This window comes from Erythranthe guttata, chromosome 8 (genome assembly GCF_056151865.1).
Source record: "Erythranthe guttata isolate IM_541 chromosome 8, IM_541, whole genome shotgun sequence".
Lineage (NCBI taxonomy): Eukaryota > Viridiplantae > Streptophyta > Magnoliopsida > Lamiales > Phrymaceae > Erythranthe > Erythranthe guttata.
This window is the reverse complement of record NC_142540.1, coordinates 6831966-6850913: the sequence shown is the minus strand read 5'-3', so window position 1 is coordinate 6850913 and position 18948 is coordinate 6831966. Positions and strand designations below refer to the sequence as shown.

Here is an 18948-nt window from a genome sequence, read left to right as displayed (position 1 = left end):
TGTTGAATTATAAATCAATTAGAACCCAACAAAAAATTGAAAAAAACCACGATCATCAAGATCACTACACATCAGAAAAACCACATAACTTGTATATAACTATATATTACTACATGTTATATTATACATGACTATATGTATATGACCACATATGACTATATATGACTATATGTATATGACCACGTGTGACTATATATGACTATACGTATATGACACATGTGACTATATATGACTATATATGACTATACGTATATGACCACATGTGACTATATATGACTATACGTATATGACCACATGTGACTATATATGACTATACGTATATGACCACATGTCACTATATATGACTATACGTATATGACCACTTGTGACTGTATATGACTATACGTATATGACCACTTGTGACTCCACTTGTGAGTGTATATGACTACATATATATGATTACAATTCAAATCCCACTTTTCAAATAGGACAACAACTCTCATTTATAGGTTGCAAAAGAACTGTTTTGAATTGACGAACACCATTTTCTTTCTCTCGACAACAACTTAGTTCATAGAAGTTGTTCAAACACAATCCCTTTCTCGAACAACCAAACAAGCCACCACCTGCAAACAAATTGGTAGCGAGTGAGCCTGAATTAACACATCCACTAAAAACAAACCAACAAAATGAAACAAAGTGATATTAAAATGAAACAATGTTAATCCATATCTATTGATCCAAAAGGTTGAGTGAAACTGGATCATATACATCAAATAAAAAGACATACAACAAAGAATTATGATGTTACTGTTTACAAACCTTAATAACACTTCCAGCCCTTCCATATCCCCTTCCAGATCCTGCTCCTTGATAGCCATCATTGATTTGATTTCTATGATGAAGCCTACAAGAGGCTTATGCATTTATCATATTTTACTGTGTATATTAACATCCAACACACAAACACATGATTTACAAATCTAAATAGATGCAGACCACACACAAGGGGAAATAATTGATATATAAACTACCTACCGTGTAATATACAAGGAGCCGAATCCGTTGTCGGCAGTAGGGGCGGTGATTGGAAGGATCCAAGGCGAACAGATCCCGACAGAAGAGGACGGATCTCAGTGGTCTGAACATGTCCGGCGCCATTGATACGACACCGTCTTCATCTTCTTTGCCGAAGTCGAACAGCGGCGCTTGCCGCAAATTGTTGTCGGAAATCAAGCGGATCTGCGAAGGGTGAATCATCGGCGGCGACGGCGGCTTTGAAGCGGTAGATTGACAAAAGATGGTGGAGCGGCGCTTGGAGACGGAGGGGCTGTGGGTTGAGAGAAGAAGATTAGGGTTTTGGGTGGGGAAGAGAAAACAAACGAGAGATCGTGACTTATTAGCCTTATTTCCCAAAAACTACCAATTAAGGGTAAAACAGTCATATCACTTGACCTGAGGGGGTCTGACTAATTAAAATTATAATTTGGGTTTTTGACTATGACAAAAAAAAAACATTGGACCTCCTTATATATATTTGCAAAACTAGGGGGTTATCACTCATTTCCCCATTTTAATAAGCATGGGCCCAGCTCCTTTTCCTTTATTAATGAGAGACCCATCTTTTTTTTATTCTCAAATTTACCCTTCCTCTATTTACTACCTATTATACCATACTTAGATGCACTTTTTATTTTTTTTATATTTTAATTTTAATTTTCGTTTATTTATTTATTTCTTATTTAAAAAATAATATTTAAAAACAAATATTTTTTATAACTTTTTATTATTTAAAAAAAAATATATTTTTTTAGTATTTTTTTTGTCTTCAGCTAAAACAACTATATTTCAATAAAACAACTATTATTAAAACGACTAATGTTAAAAACAACTATATTAAACAATTGTTATTAAAACAACTATATATCTCCAACAACTCTCATTTATCAAAATCAACTATTCTATTTGTTAAATCAACTATTTATTAACATCAATAAAACGTAGTAAAAACAACTATATTGTTGTACGAAAACAACTATATTGTTGTACGAAAACAACTATATTGTTGTACGAAAACAACTATATTACTCTACGAAAACAACTATATTGTTGTACGAAAACAACTATATGTCTGTAAATAGCACCAACACAATTTCAACAACAAACAAACATCCATTATACTATTGATTGAACACAAAATTAGCCTTCAATATAAGAATTCAACCAAAATCTCCAACTAAGAAAAATGAGATTCGAGAATTGGGTAAAAAATCAGAGAAGAAGAAGAACCACAACAATCAAATAATATTGGCGGTGGTCTCTATTGAAATCTCAAACGCAATATCAATCCTAGCGCCGCTGCGTAGTCTCGTCATTCTCCCTACCGAAAACCCTAATGCCGTACATGACGAGAGAATTCCAGGGGTGGAGACCGCCTTCTTTTCGCGGCGGTGGAGGGAGGAACGCCGATGAGAGAGAGTAGACGACGACACAGAGACGGAAGATGGTTGGAGATGGCGGCATCAGCAACGCAGAGATGGGGAGGGTTGGAGGCGGCAGTTTATAGAGAGAAAAGGGAGAGGGAAATAAGAGAAATAAAGAGAACGTAAAATAGGTTTGGTTATTTTAAATATAACACAGAAGGACATATTAGGTATATTAGTAATGTTAAATACAATATTAATTAAAAAATAAATTATTTAATATAAGGTGGGGGTTCTCACTAATAATGAAAAAGAGGTTATATCCACCCTAATATAAGTAAATGAATTGGGGGGTTTTCACTAATTATCCCAAATAAAAAACATGTTATTTGTTTTACTATTTACATTTTTTTTAATTTGTCTGTAGTAGACTATGGTATACCACGGTGTACTATAGTAAACAACGGTGTACTAGTATACAATGGTGTACTATAGTAGACTACAGTATACTATAGTATAATACAATGTATTATACTTTACAATGGTATACTATCCCAAACCCTAGCCGCCAATAACTCCCCTCCGTCGCCAACCCTAGCAGCCAATGCAGCCGCCGCCAAACCCTAGTCGCAGCCGCCGCAACTGTAACCACCTACCAACTTAGGGAAATCCTAAATCTGCCACTTTTTAACCCAAACCAAGCAAAACCTCTTAAATGATAAGAAAATCAGATGCAATTAGTCAAAATATATATGTTTTTAATAACATTCCCACCGTAACCACAAACTTCCACTGCCTCCACCATGATTTTACTTGTCGCCGCCGCCTCCACCACGACTCCCTCCACCGATCCCACTCCTATTTTCTCTGTCAACTCCGCCGCCGACCTTCGTGCTATTAGTGGAGAGAACGAGAGAGGGATAAAGACGTGAGAGATTGCGAGAGAGAAAGAAGATAGAGAGAAAACGTGACAGAGAGCGGAAAGAGCGAGAACGTGAGAGATAAACAGAGAGAGAGAGAGAGAGAGAGAGAGAGAGAGAGAGAGAGAGAGAGAGAGAGAGAGAGAGAGAGAGAGAGAAATAAATCTGAATTGAAGAAACGTGAATGTATAGGTTAGAAAATTTAGGGTATAAGGGCAAGATATGAATAAAAAAAATTAGGGATGTGACTCATATATTATTTTAATCTAAGAATTTAATTAAGAGATTGGATTTGAACTTGTCATTTAGTTCAAATTAAGTTTTGCTTAAGGGGCTCATAGCATACTACTCCTAAAATCCGATGTTGTTAGAACTGGACCGAACCGGCCGGTCGGACCGGTTCGACCGTGACCCGGCAATAAAGCGGTTTGATCTAACATCTAAAACCGGAAAAATAAAAAACCGGGGTCAAAGGTCAAAAACTGGGTAAAACCCGAGAACCGATTTTCAGCCAAAACGTCTCGAATCGCCGTTGAGTTGGTTATTTGTGGATATATTTGAGCGAACCTTCACATACTTAGTAGTGTGTGGCCGGATCTAGTTATGAGTGGTTGAAGGATTGTCGGATATGATCATGAGTGATCGAATAAGTGTGGCCGACTGCCGGATTTGAAGAATAAAAAATGGAAAAATATAAAGTATAATCAATAAAATATAGTAAAAACTAAAAAATGAAGTGACGTAGATAAAAGTGAAATAATAATTGGGAGATTAAACATATAAGGAAAATAATATTTTTAAAACATTAAAATTAATAAAATAATAGCATATTAAAAAAAAATCAAAAACCCGGTTGAACAGGTTAGACCCTATAAACCCCTGACCCAAATGGTCGCCCGGTTCTATAGCCGGTCCGGTCCTGAAAACATTGCTAAAATCTAATGTTTTTTTAATTGAAATTTATTATAAGTAATATAATAAATTAATTTTTTTTTAAACTGTAAGAATCGAATTATAAATCCCAAAATTTGATCAATTTTAGGAATCGCACCGTAAATTATAAGATTTTAATAACCATGGTAACACTCAGTCACCCACCCAAACAATCCCTTAAAACACGGTAAATGTTATTGACAAAAGTACCCCCAATTTATCTCGACCACATCAAAATGTGAAGAATGGTACACAGTTTGAGGAACAGACAGCTCAGAGGAAAAAGATGTGAGAGGGTAAGAGGGAGGTTTTGGAGTTTCTGAAGGGTGTTTACCCCTTCCTCTAACCCCATGATTTTTCTCTAAATCATCCAACCAAACAGCCCTTTGGTATGTACAGAGCGATGTATATATGATAGATATATATATCTTTTTCTTTTTCTTTTTTTTTTTAATAAAAAAACCTGGTACAGTCTCTGTTGCTGTTGCTGATAATAATAATAATAATGAGGGTGAAGTGTCCGAAAGAAAGTATAGGAAGAATAGAATAAAAGAAAGAGAGAAATAATAATACGTAATACGGTAATAGAATAGAAACCCCCATTGTGTTATGGGTTGATTATATGGAATATATATAGAGAAATATTGCAAGGTAATAAATAGAGTTTGATTTTTTTCTTGCAGCCATGGCGTGGTCGGATTCTCTTGCCCCAGTTTTTCACAATCTGGATCTTGAACTTATTATTAATTTCTATTTTAATATTCCTAAATATTATCTCATTAAATTTAAATCAGAGAGCATTAAAATTAACAAGAACTGCTAATTTATACCAGTGGTAATCTGAGTAAGTGAATATTTTTGCCTTTTAAAAAGAAAAAAAATATATTCAATCATTAACCCAAGGGTGTTTACTGTTAAGTTTTGTGGTTGAAGGAGGAAATTGTGAAATTGTCCATAGTTCAGGTGGGTAAATGTAGAGTCCAAAAATGACATGTTAAATTACTGGAACCCCCTCGGTTCACAAACACACAAATGACAAATCTCGCCTTACATTGAGTTTTTCAATTTTCTGCACCCTCCTGCCTGCCACTCTATAGCTGAGCTGTTATCTATAGGTCAGCTGTTACAGAGGGCCGTAATGCTAGACATAACTACCGGTTCGGTTAGAACCGGAATTGGGACCGCAATAGGGTCAACGGTTTTTTAACCGAACCGGAACAGGAAAAATCGGTTAAGATCCGGTTTCCCATTTTTTTAACCGGCAGTTAGAATTGTTCTAACTAGATTTTTTTTTTTATAAAAAAAGTTAAATATTAATTATAAATACAACTAATTCCTTTCTTTTCTTTTTTAAGCCCTTTCCTTCTCTCTCTCTCTCTTTTTTTTTTTTCTATTTTTAAAACTACAATTAATTCCTTCAATTTTTTAAAAGTACAAAAATATTTTTTAAAAAAAAATTTAATTTTATACTGCCGTCCAATACCTCCTTTATTTATCTCTTTTTTTTTTTTTTTCTCTCGATTAGATCTGAGTTTTTTTTTATGGCGGAGGTATCATTGATGCATTTCTTGGCGGCGGCTACGGCTTGTTGCGGTGGCTAAGACTGATTACGACGGCTGGGGATGGTTGTGGTGGCTAGGGCGAAGCATCGATTTTGTGCGTGAGTGGGCTCGTCGAGGAAGGGTTGACAAGATATTTCAACGGCGGGGAACTCGTTCTTGTATTTTTCGGGTGGCGGCTAGGCTAGTTGCGGTAGATTCGTGGCATTCGAAGGTGGTTATAGAGGCGGATATGGTCGGTGGTCATGCAGGTGGTCGTGGTTGGTTGGTTATCGAGGCTGATATGGCGGTGGTGGGGTGGTTATGGCAGCTGTTATAGAGGTGGTGGTTGTGGTTACGGTGGGGGTGACTATGGAGTAGTGGTGGTGGTAGGGCTGATCTAGGGTTTGGTGGGGGCGGATTTAAAATTTTTCGATTTAATGTCTACAGATGTTTGTGGGTGACTATGGGTATCCCACAGTTGTGGTTTAATTTGGTTGACGACTAGGGTTTAATTTGGTTGACGTCTAGGGTTGGTGGACGACTAGGTTTTTGCAGATAGGGTTTGGCGGCGGCTGGGAGTTGATGAATAATAGAGTTTGGAATAGTAAACCACAGTATACCGTAGTGTATTATAGAATACCATATTATTTTTTAAAATCTGCTATATTATTTGACAAAAAAAACTAAATTACGGATGTCTGCGGATGACTACGATAGGAAAAAAAATTAAAAAAATCATACTTTTCAATATTATGTAGAAAAAAAGGGGGAAAAATAGATTCTTATAGTAATGAAACAAAAACAAAAAAAGAAACGTAAAAAATAAAATAAAATAACAAAAATGCTAGATGCAAATTAAAAATGTTAAACAATACCATAGTACATCATAGAATATTTACAATCTGATCTAATTTCGAATTTGTGAGTGAAGGGGCATTTTTGGAATGAATGTTGATAAAGGATGTGAAACAAATTTTAATTAGGCTTGTCATTTAGTTCTAATAAGGTTTGTCACCAAGAACTTATATCTTAAGACCCTTTTGTTTAGAGAGGGGAGCTTCTCTCCTCCATTTCTTTTTTTCTTGTCCCGCTGCCCCTCTCTTCCCCTTATCCTCTTTATTTGTCTTGGGGCGTGTGCCGTTTTGAAGGCCGAGAGAGATGAGAGAATGGGTTGGGGCGGAGAGAGGGAGAAGGGATAAGGGATAATGGGCTGGCCCAAGAGAGAGAGAAATGAGTACATAGTGGGCTTTGGGTTCTTATATTTGGGCCTGGGTAAAATAGCCCAGATCAACCACGGTTCCATTCGGCTCCGATTCCGGTTCCAAACCATCAGTTCCAATTTTGGAGGAACTGAAACCAAACCAAATATTTGTGATTCTTTACTGTTCGGTTCCAAATGGTTCCCGATTAGGTTCTTATTCGGTTCGCAGTTCTAATTGTAGAACCGGACGGTTCTTAATAATATATTTTTATTATTATTATATTTAACTCAAAAAAACTTTAAAAAGTACTTAATTTTTTAACTAAATCAGTGGAAAAATATGATAGAGAGAAAAAAAGAAAAGAAAAAGAGAGAGAGGGAGAAAGAGTAGAGAATGGAGACGGTTGAACGGTAGACAAGGGAAGAGGAGAAATGGGATCTGAGAGATGTGATTTTTTATAAGTAATCTATATTATATATAAAACTAAGATACACAATCAAAGTTTTCTAATTGAGGACATTGAGTCCAATAATTATATATTAATTGCAAAAACTTCCCACTTACCATAACCAATCATATTCTTAAGTTTATTACCATTTCCGATTTTAATTACTTTCCTTATATTCAATTTCAAATTTTCTCTTGCCTATGTGTCAAAATTGTTTATTTTGATTAGTTGATTAATTTTATTTTAGTTTCAATTGCATACATGGATGAAATATTCATTTTTATTGGTTCATTTTGATCTATGTGGACACATATATTAATGTTAAAATTTATATAATTCTTATTTCCTTATATAATTCAATCATTCAAAAATAAATAAAGAAATATATATATATATATATATATATATATATATATATATATATATATATATATATATATATATATATATATATATATATATATATGGTTGTAAGTTAATTTCGGAAATGAAATTAATTTATTATCATTAATTTCGAAAATTAAGTCCCTTAATTTCATTAATTTAGAAACAAATACGGAAATTCAAATCATTAAATTGATTTGGTATTCAATTATAATATTATGGCATTAATTGATTTGTTTCCTTTATTATATTCTTCAAATCACCTATAAAATGGTCATTCAAATACTTCATCTTGCCCACGCAAGAACTCCTTTTTTTTTACACTTATTGCAATTTAATGCAATTATAAAAATTTTATTTTTTATTTCGTTTGACTTATTTTTTCGTACACTTTTGTTTAATTAGTTTTATTACTTATTTATTAATGTTTTATTCTTTCATTGATTTTTTTCTTCAGATATGGCGAAGAGATTTGAAAAGGTATTATATTATATATCATCACATGCCTTCAATGGTTGATACATCGTTGCCATTTTTTTTTTAATGTATTTTAAAATTTCTGATTTTTTTTTCTTTTTTAATGTAATTTCTTTCTTCAATTGTATTTGTAATATTTGAGCAATTCTTTCTTTAATACTTTTGGATTAATTGTGTATAATCAACATTCATTACAAGAGTAGTCCTCCTGTTAAAGTTGTTCCGCGTTTGCGAATAAATCATGGAAAACTAAGGTTTAAATTGACATGAGGTTAGAGTGATTTTTGTAGATCAAAAAACATGGTGTGCGGCAATTCAAGAATTATTCTTTGTTTAATGAATGGGATAATGTAATTGAGGTCAATCGTTTGAAGCCATTAAATTCAATTACATGAATAGAGTAATTACAAAAATATCATTATTGTTGTTAATATTTTTCACGAATAAATTCATAATTTTCTTTTTATTATTCTTCTTTTCATGTTGTTCACATGTTTAGTATGATATTATTTTATTTTATGTATATGTTCACATATATTAATTATTTTATTTAATGATATTATATGTATAGACTATAGTTATACTTGAAATAAATTAGTAATTAAAAATTAGTGCATTACCATCTTACATGATTATAATGATATGGATTGACTACGATTTCCTAAATCAATTAATTATAGTAGATACACAATTAAATTTATCTAATTGAGGATATTGAGTTCGGGATGTTTTATTAATTGCAAAAAAATTCCACTTACCACAATTATCCATATTATTAATGAATAAATTTTAATTTATTGATTTTAAGTTTAATCTCTCCTACATGTCAAATTAGTGTCTTTTTATCGGTCGATTAGTTTCCTATTTATAATCTATAAGTGGAAAAAAGAAACATTGAGGTGTAAATGCAATATTAATATTTTTTCCACATCATTAAAGAGTAAATAAAAAATTAGATTAAAATATCGAAAGTCAATAATAAAATTAAATTCATATTTGTATTTAATAAAATGTTAAAAATATATTAAATAAACACACATTTTTATTTTTTATTTTCATAATAAAAAATATAATTTCATAATATTTAAAATTTATTTATTAATTTTAAGTAGAATTTTTAAAAAATTAAGTGTATAATTGTATTATATTTTCAAGGATAAATGCAAATTAATATATCAAAATATATGGAATGATATAATCTATATTTAAAGATTTTCATATATCTTGATGAATTAATTTATTAATAGATTCATTTGAATTATTAAAGATTTTTAAAAACATTATTCTTATATTAATAAATTAAAAAAACTATATTTTTTATTGTAACGTATACATAAAAATATAAATATTAGAAAAAATTTCAAATAAATTTATTCAAAGTGTTCAAATGATAAAAATTGCAATATTAATAATTTTCCCACATTATTATATTCAAATTAATTTATATTAATCCAAAAAATTTTATGACAAAAAATCCAAATTTTTTAAAAGAGTAAAACAAATCAGATTAAAATATAGAAAGTCAATAATAAAATTAAATGCATATTCTTATTTTATAAAATGTTCAAAATATATTGAATATACACACATTTTTTATTTTTTATTTTAATAATAAAAAAAATAAATTCATAATATTTTAAAAATTTATAGAATAATTTTAATTCGAATTTTCAAACATCTGATTCTATAATTATATATATTATACGTATAAGGACAAAATGCAAATTAATATGATATCAAAATATATGGAATGATATATTTTATATTTAATGATTTTCATGTATCTTGATGAATTAATTTATTGATAGATTCATTTAAATTATTAATGATTTTTAAAAACATTATTCTTATATTAATAAATTAAAAAAAAACATTATTTTTTTATTGTAATGTATACATAGAAATAAAAATATTATAAATATTATAAATTTACCATTACCATATTAGCATTAGAATTAGCTATTAACATTAGAATTAGCTTTAAAATTAGGATCAACATTAAGATTATGATCAAGATTAATATCTAGATAATGAATACGATTAAGATCAGGATTGGGATCATGGTCATGATTAGGATTATGATTATGATTATAATTCAGATTAAGATTGTGATCATGATTAGCATTGGCATTAGCCTTTTATGATTAGCATTAATATTAGAAATATCATATTACTATTAGCATTAACATATTAGTATTAGCATAAGCATATTAGGATTTGTATTAACATTGGCATTATGATATATTAGTATTAACATTAGTATATTATACTTAGAATTAACATTAGCTTATAAAGATGAACACTAAACTAGCATCAACATATTAGAATTAGGATTATGATTGGTATTAGGATTATGAATAATATTTGGATCAAGATTAGTGTCAGAATTAATGTTAGAATTTTCTCCAAAAAAAATTAATATTAGAATTAAGATTAGTATTAATATTAGGATTAATAGTAGGATTATAATTAGTATTAGTATTAGGATTACGGTTAGATTAGGATTATGATTAAGATTAATATTGGGATTATGATTAAAATTAGGATTATGATTACGACCAATATTATGATTCTGGTTAGGATCAACATTAGGATTATGATTAATATTAGAATTAGGATTGTGATTAGGAATATGATTTATATTAGGATTATGATTATAATTAGCATTATTTTTTAGGATTATCATTAACATTAGTATATTAGCTTTAACATATTATGATTAGTATTAGCATTGGCATTAACATATTATTACCACCATTAGCATATATTAGTGTTAAAATTAAGATTAGGATTATGATAATTATTATTATTAGTATTAGTATTAGGATTATGATAATGATTAGGATACGGGTTGAGATTATAATTAGGATTAGGAATAGGATTAGGATTAACATTAACATTACGATGGGGGATAAAAATTAGCATTAGCATTAACATTAGGATTAATATTGTGATTAAGATTATAATTAGTATTAGCATTAACATTAGCATCGAGATAGTATCCGGATTAGCATTAGCATTACCAAGTTGGCATTACCATTAGGACTAGGATTAACATTAGCATTACCGTATTAGGATTAATATTAATATTAGTATTAGCATTCACATTAGCATTAACATATTATGATTAACATTAGCATTTACATATTAGGATTAATGTTAGGATTAATATTAGTATTAGTATTAACATTAACATTCACATTAGTGCTAAAATTAGTATTAGCATTAGCATTAGTATTAGTACGTATTAACATTAGTTAATATTGACATCAACATTAGCATTAGTATTAGCATTAGCATTAGTATTTTAGAATTACTATTAGTAGGATTATGATAAAGATTAGGATTATGATTAAAATTAGTATTAAGATTTGTATAGCATTAGTCTTACGATTCAGAATATGATTTGTATTAGCGTTAACATTAAGATTAGTATTAACATTAGTATATAAATAGGATTAGTGGTAACATTAAAATAGCATTAGCGTTAATATTAACATATTAGGATTAACATTAGCATAATATCAATAAGAGTAATATTGTTATTATCAGATTTCTATTAGTAATAGTAATAGTAATGATTATAGCAATAGTAATTATAATAGTAATTTAATAGTAATAGTATTAGTATTAGTGTTAGTATTAGTATTAATATTAGTATTAGTATTAGTATTAATATTAGTATTAGTATTTGTATTAGTATTAGTATTATCATTACTATTAGTATTAGTATTAGTATTAGTATTAATATTAGTATTAGTATTAGTATTAGTATTAGTATTAGTATTAGTATTAGTATTAGTATTAGTATTAGTATTAGTATTAATATTAGTATTAATATTAATATTAGTATTAGCATATTAGTATTACTATTAATATTAGTATTGGTATTAGAACATCTTCCACCCTACTCACCATTTTTTCACCAAATCCTATTTTTGGAGGTGAAAAAATAGGTTAATCTCCCACCCTTAGCACACCATTCTATAATTTCACTACTTTTGGTGATGAAATAGTGTATTTGGTCTCCCACCAATTTTATCAAATTTTACACTAAACAATAAAATAATAATATTTCACCATTTTCCTATTTATAGAAAAATTTCATGGTATTTCATAAAATATATCACAAAATTATAAATTTAATGTTAATCATAATTTAGTCTATTTTAATTTTAAAAATATTGATTATAGATCCGATTATAAGTAATAATTTTATTGATTATATAATCTTAGAATTATATTAAATTTTAAAAAACTATTGAAACATGAATGAAAATCGACGTAAATTATTATACATATAATAAAACCACACATAAACAATAATTTCATAACTAAATGCATAAAAATATTACAACACGATTTAAAAAAAAAAACATTACAACATTGTTTTGGCCAAAACAAATTATTGGATTGATAATTTTGAAGGTCAAAGGGGCCTCATCAAAACTTTGTTTGGCCTAACAAGGAAAGAGTACCCCTTATTAGAGCCAAACATATTTATATTTATATAATAATAATAATAATAATAATAATAATAATAATAATAATAATAATAATAATAATAATAATAACAATAATAATAATAATAATAATAATAATAATAATAATAATAAGGGTAAATTACACACACCCCCCTAGGTATGCTTAAATAACTGTAAGGTCCCTGTGGTATCGATAATTACACTTAGCCCCCTGAAACGTAGTCAGAAACTCTAATGGAGTTAAATGCAAAAAATCCCCCTGTGTTAATCCTAAAGACCAAAAAACCCCCCGGGATAAAAAAGTGACAAAAACACCCCTAATAAGTGTTCAAACATGCACACTCGACCCATTTTATTTTTATTCGTTGACTGTTCGTGAAAAGACAAATACACCCTCAGATAAATCTGTCCAACATCTAAAATTTTATGACCCAAATGAAGTTTATAAAATTTTCAATTCAGTCCCTAATAGTTTCAATTAAGCCATCTTCCCCAAATGAAAAAAACACACAGACACACAAATACACACACTTTGATTTTAATTTCTCTGGACACCTCACCCCACCCCACCACTGACGTCGCCGGCTCCGTTCATGGACCGAAACCCCCCTCCGGCGACCAACCAAGCAGCCACGTCACCGTACGGATGCATCCGTATCATCTTCTCCGGCAACAAACTCCCTCTCAACTCAAAATTTCTTACGAAATTATTTCAAGAAAAATAAAAATCCAAAGTTTCTTCGGTTTCCCCAAAAAATGGAGTATAACTCCAGATACGCATTCCGTTTGCCATTGTCGTGGTTATGGAAGGTGGGTGGTTTTTATCTATTTAAATATAATTTATATTTTTTCATTTTATTTTATTTGTTTAGGTGGGTAGGTGGCAGGGGTGGAGTGGGGCAGTTTAGCAGGGGAGGGGTGGGGCAGTATGATATTTTCATTTTTTTTTTTCTTTTTAAATTATTTAAATATAATTTATATTTTTTTCATTTTGTTTTTGAATTTAAATATTATTACAAATTCATAAATAGTTTAATTGTTTTATTAGTGTAGAATCAGAGGGGTAAATTTGTCTTTTCACGCACAAAATGTATAAAAATCGCACAAGTAGTCGCACATTGGGCGAGTGAATGGCACGCACAAAAGTTAGGGGGGTGTATGACTTTGACTATTGATTACATGCGGGTTTTTGTCACTTTTTTTTATCCCGGGGGGTTTTTGGTCTTTAGGATTAACACAGGGGGGGTTTTTGCATTTAACTCAACTCTAATGGGATAATTAATTGGATACGTTATTCCGATAGGGTTCTAACGGACTATTGGTTTCAGAAAGTGGTGAAGACAGCAAAGAGCTATGGGGTGACATGGCTCCCCGAACATTTCCGAACATTTCTTAAATCACCCATAGCTCTTTGTTGTCTCCACCACTTTCTGAAACCAATAGTCCGTTAGAACCCTATCGGAATAACGTATCCAATTCATTATCCCATTAGAGTTTATGACTACGTTTCAGGGGGCTGAGTGTAATTATCGATACCACAGGGACCTTACAGTTATTTAAGCTTACCTCAGGGGGGTGTGTGTAATTTACCCTAATAATAATAATAATAATAATAATAATAATAATAATAATAATAATAATAATAATAATAATAATAATAATAATAATAATAATAATAATAATAATAATAATAATAATAATAATAATAAATAATGTATTTATCTTTTGAACACTAATTCATTAATTAATACTAATATATTTTCTATAAATATGTTTATAAATTGGTAATTACATGAAATTAGTTAATATAATAATTTTATATGCTAATTATAAAATGGTGTTAATTACACCAAATCCTATTTTAATTTCTATATTTGATAGAAAAAATAGGATTTGGTGAAAATAATGGTAAAATGGTGGTAGGGTGGGAGTTGCAAATTTCTTCACTAAAAAAATTAGTGAAAATATAGGATTTGGTAATATGGTGATATGTGGTTTGACTACAATGGGATACTAAAACTATATCACCATTATTTTAGGTGTAATGCTGATTTAGTGATTTAAGTTGGGAGGCTAAAAACACCTGAATTAGATGAAAAATATAGGATATAGAGATGGGTGGAAGATGCCCTTAGTATTAGTATTATTTAAAGTAAACTATTAGTGTTAATATTAAAATTTATATTATTATAAGTATTAGGATTATTTCGACTAAGATTTGAAGTAGGATTGTGATTATGATTATTATTAGAATTAGGATTATGATTACGATTAATATTAAAACTAAAAATAGCATTAGGATTTGAATTAACATTATGATTATGCTTAGGATTAGGATACGCATTAGAATTGAGACTATTTATTAAGAATAACATTAGCATTATTATATTACCATTGCCATAAATATTAGCATTAAAATTGGTATTAGCATAGTTTTAGTTGCATGAGCATTATGATTATGTTTAGGTTTGGCATTACCATTCGCAGTAGAATTAGAATTACGATATGCATTAACATTAGTATATTAGGATTAACATTAGCATATTAGATTTAGAATTAGCAGGCATTAGCATTAGCATATAAGTATTAGTTTAGAATTATTAATAACATTAGTATTTGTATTAGCGTTATGATTAAGATTAGAATTAACATTAGCATTACCATTACAATATTAGGATTAATATTAGTATGAATACTAGTGTGCATATTAGTATGAATATTAGCATTATGACTAGAATTAGTATTAGTATTAGCATTATGATTAAAAAATAGAATTAACATTACCATTAGCATATTAGGAATAGTATTAAAATTAATGTTAGCATTAGAATATTTGCATTTCTATAATGATTAAACTTATGATTCGTATTATTATTAGGATTAGGATTATAATTAGAATTAGTATTAGTAAGATTAACATTACCATTAGGATTAGAATTAGGATTAGGATTATGATTGGAATTAATATTACTATTAGGATTATGATTGAAATTAGTATTAGTGTAACGATTAGGATTAACGTTAGTGTCATGATTAGGATTATCATTAGAATTACTAATAGTAATAGTATTATTATCAGAGTAGTCTTAATATTAGTATATTACTATTAACATGAGTTGTGATAATGGTAATGGTAATGGTAATGGTAATGGTAATGGTACCAGTATTAGTATTGGTATTGGTATTGATATTAGTATTGGTAATGGTAATGGTAATAACAATGGTAATGGTAAATTGGTAATGCTAATGGTATTGATATTTGTGATGGTAATGGTAATGGTAACGGTAATGGTAACGATAATGGTAATGATAATGATATTGGTATTGGTAATGGTATTGGCATTTGTATTGCTATTGATATTAGTATTGGTACTGATATTGGTATTGGTAATAGTATTAGTATTAATATTGGTATTGATATTGGTATTGGTATTGATATTGGTATTGATATTGGTATTGGTATTGGTATTGGTATTGGTATTGGTATTGGTATTGGTATTGGTATTGGTATTGGTATTGGTATTGGTATTGGTATTGGTATTGGTATTGGTATTGATATTGGTATTGGTATTGGTATTAATTGTATTGATATTGGTATTCGTATTTGTATTGGTATTGATATTGATATTGATATTGATATTGGTATATTCGTATTAGTATATTAGTATTAATATTAGTATTAGTATTCGCATTTGTATATTAAAATATTAGCATTATCGGATTAATATTTGAAAGAGTATTAATAATAAGATTGGTATATTAGGATTAACATTAGCATTAGAGTTAGCATTGGTATTAGCATTAGCATATAAATATTAGTATTAGTATTAGTATTACTTAGCATTATGATTAATATTAAAATTAGCATTAGCATTAGCATTGACATTAGAATATTAGGATTAATATTAGTATGAATATTAGTATTAGGATTAGCATTATGATTAGAATTGGTATTAGTATCAGTATTATGATTGGAATTATAATTATAAGGGCAAACTACAGTTTGCACCCCTGAACTATAGGGCTTGTCACAAACACCCCCCTGAACTACAAAACGTAACAAAATGGCCCCTCCGTTTTCAATCTGTTTGTGTCTGATGATGTGGCGTGTTGACTTTTTTCAATTTTAATCACTTTTGTGGCTGCAACAAATTTTTGACGTTTTTACCCTCTATATATTTGTAATATATATATATATATATATATATATATATATATATATATATATATATATATATATATATATATATATATATATATATATATTACCAAGAAATACACAAAATTGAACCAAAAATCTTTACAGCACACAAAATCCTTTTTTCGCTAAAAAGTTAGAATATTTGATTTCACAAATCTTTACCAATACAAAAAACATATATTTTTTTATCAGCCCACAAAATAGTATATTAAATCCTAACAAATCAGGATGATAATGAAATATAGTGTTGGAAAAAAAAATATAATTAATTATAAAAAAGAGAAAAAAAAAAAACCCAAGTCAGCTTATGCCTTCTCTTCTCCGATGGCTTATGCCTTCTCTAGTTCAAGCACACCAATCATTTGTGCCTTCCAAATAACGAAATCGGTTCTCGAGCAATTGTGCAATTTGGGTGCATCGAGCGGACTCTTTTCTCTCTTCGACTCTCCAATTGTGCAATTTGGGTGCCCTTGAAATCTGATGTTGGAGTATGTCTTGTAAGATGGTGGCAACAACAGTCGGCGTCATCGGCCGGAGTATTCAATTTCAATTTAATGAGGAAGGGGCGAATGAAGCTGCTACAAATCGACAACAATGGGCGCCTTTGTTGTTCTCGCCGTGGGACGATGCGTTGGAGATGGAAGGCTGCAATTTCACCATTAAGGAAGTGTATGGGGCTGAAATCAACCGACGAGTGGAGAAGGAAGTGAGAGGAAATTATTGTCGATTTGGTAAAGAAAAAAGAAGAACAAGAGGTAGGCAAAAAGAAGAACATGAGAGAGGAGAGAGGAAGGGGAACATGTGAGAGGAGAGAGGAAGGGGTTTCCTATTTAATTAATTAAAGTTTGAGGACAAATAAGTAAATGAACATGAAAAGTAACGGTGTTAGTATTGCAGACGTTGACCGCAAATCACAAGGGTCATTTTGTTACGTTTTGTAGTTGAGGGGGGTGTTTGTGACAAGCCCTATAGTTTAGGGGTGCAAACTGTAGTTTCCCCTAATTATAATCATAATTTGTATCATCATTAGCATTATCACATTAGGATTCGTATTAAGATTACCGTTAGCATTAGCATATTTGCATTTCTATAAGGATTAGAATTATGGTTCGTATTATTATTAGGTTTAAGATTATGATTATAATTAGTATTAGGATTAAAATTAGCATTACAATTAGGATTATGATTTGGATTAGAACTATGATTGGAATTAGTATTAGGATTAAGATTAGAGTTAATGCCAAGATTATAATTAGCAATAGCATTATGGTTTGGAATAACATTAAGATTACTAATAATATTAGTATTAGCATTAGTAATGGTAATGATAATGGTAAAGGTAATAATGGTAATGATTGGTATTGCTATCGGTATTGGTATTGGTAATGGTAATGGTAATGATAATGACAATGTTAATGGTATTGGTATTGGTGATGGTAATGGTAATGGTAATAGTAATGGTAATCGTAATGGTAATCGTAATGGTAATGGAATGGTAATGGTCATAGTAATTGTAAAGTAATTGTAATGTAATGGTAATGGTAATGGTAATTGTAATGGTAATGGTAACGGTTCTGGTAAGGGTAATTGTATTGGTATTGATAATGATATTGTTATTGATATTGGTGTTGGTATTGATATTAGTATTGTTACTGGTATTGATATTGGTATTGGTATTTGTATTTGTATTTGTATTTTTATTGATAAAGGTATTGGTATTAATATTCATTACTTACACAATACATAATAATTTTTTATTTGTTTTTTACTTTTCTACTACTTTGTATTGCACATCATTAATTTTACTATTCCGATGACTTTTTTTAATATCAAATATTTATTTTTATGATGAATATCCCGTGCAACGCACGGGTGAATACTAGTTATATTATAAGGGTATTTTGGGGTTAAATTTTTTTTAGAGGATGTGTATCAAATTTTGTTTTCAAATAAGGA

At 29.5% G+C, this 18948-nt stretch overlaps 1 long non-coding RNA gene across 1 annotated transcript; it reads right to left on the bottom strand.

The window, feature by feature from the left end:
* Nucleotides 1-410: 410 nt before the first annotated feature.
* On the bottom strand, nucleotides 411-1436 carry LOC105953958 (uncharacterized). The gene is made up of 3 exons (XR_016032831.1): nucleotides 1018-1436; nucleotides 802-886; nucleotides 411-605 (listed from the first exon to the last, which is right to left on the bottom strand). It is a non-coding gene; the product is annotated as an uncharacterized LOC105953958 (long non-coding RNA).
* Nucleotides 1437-18948: the final 17512 nt, after the last annotated feature.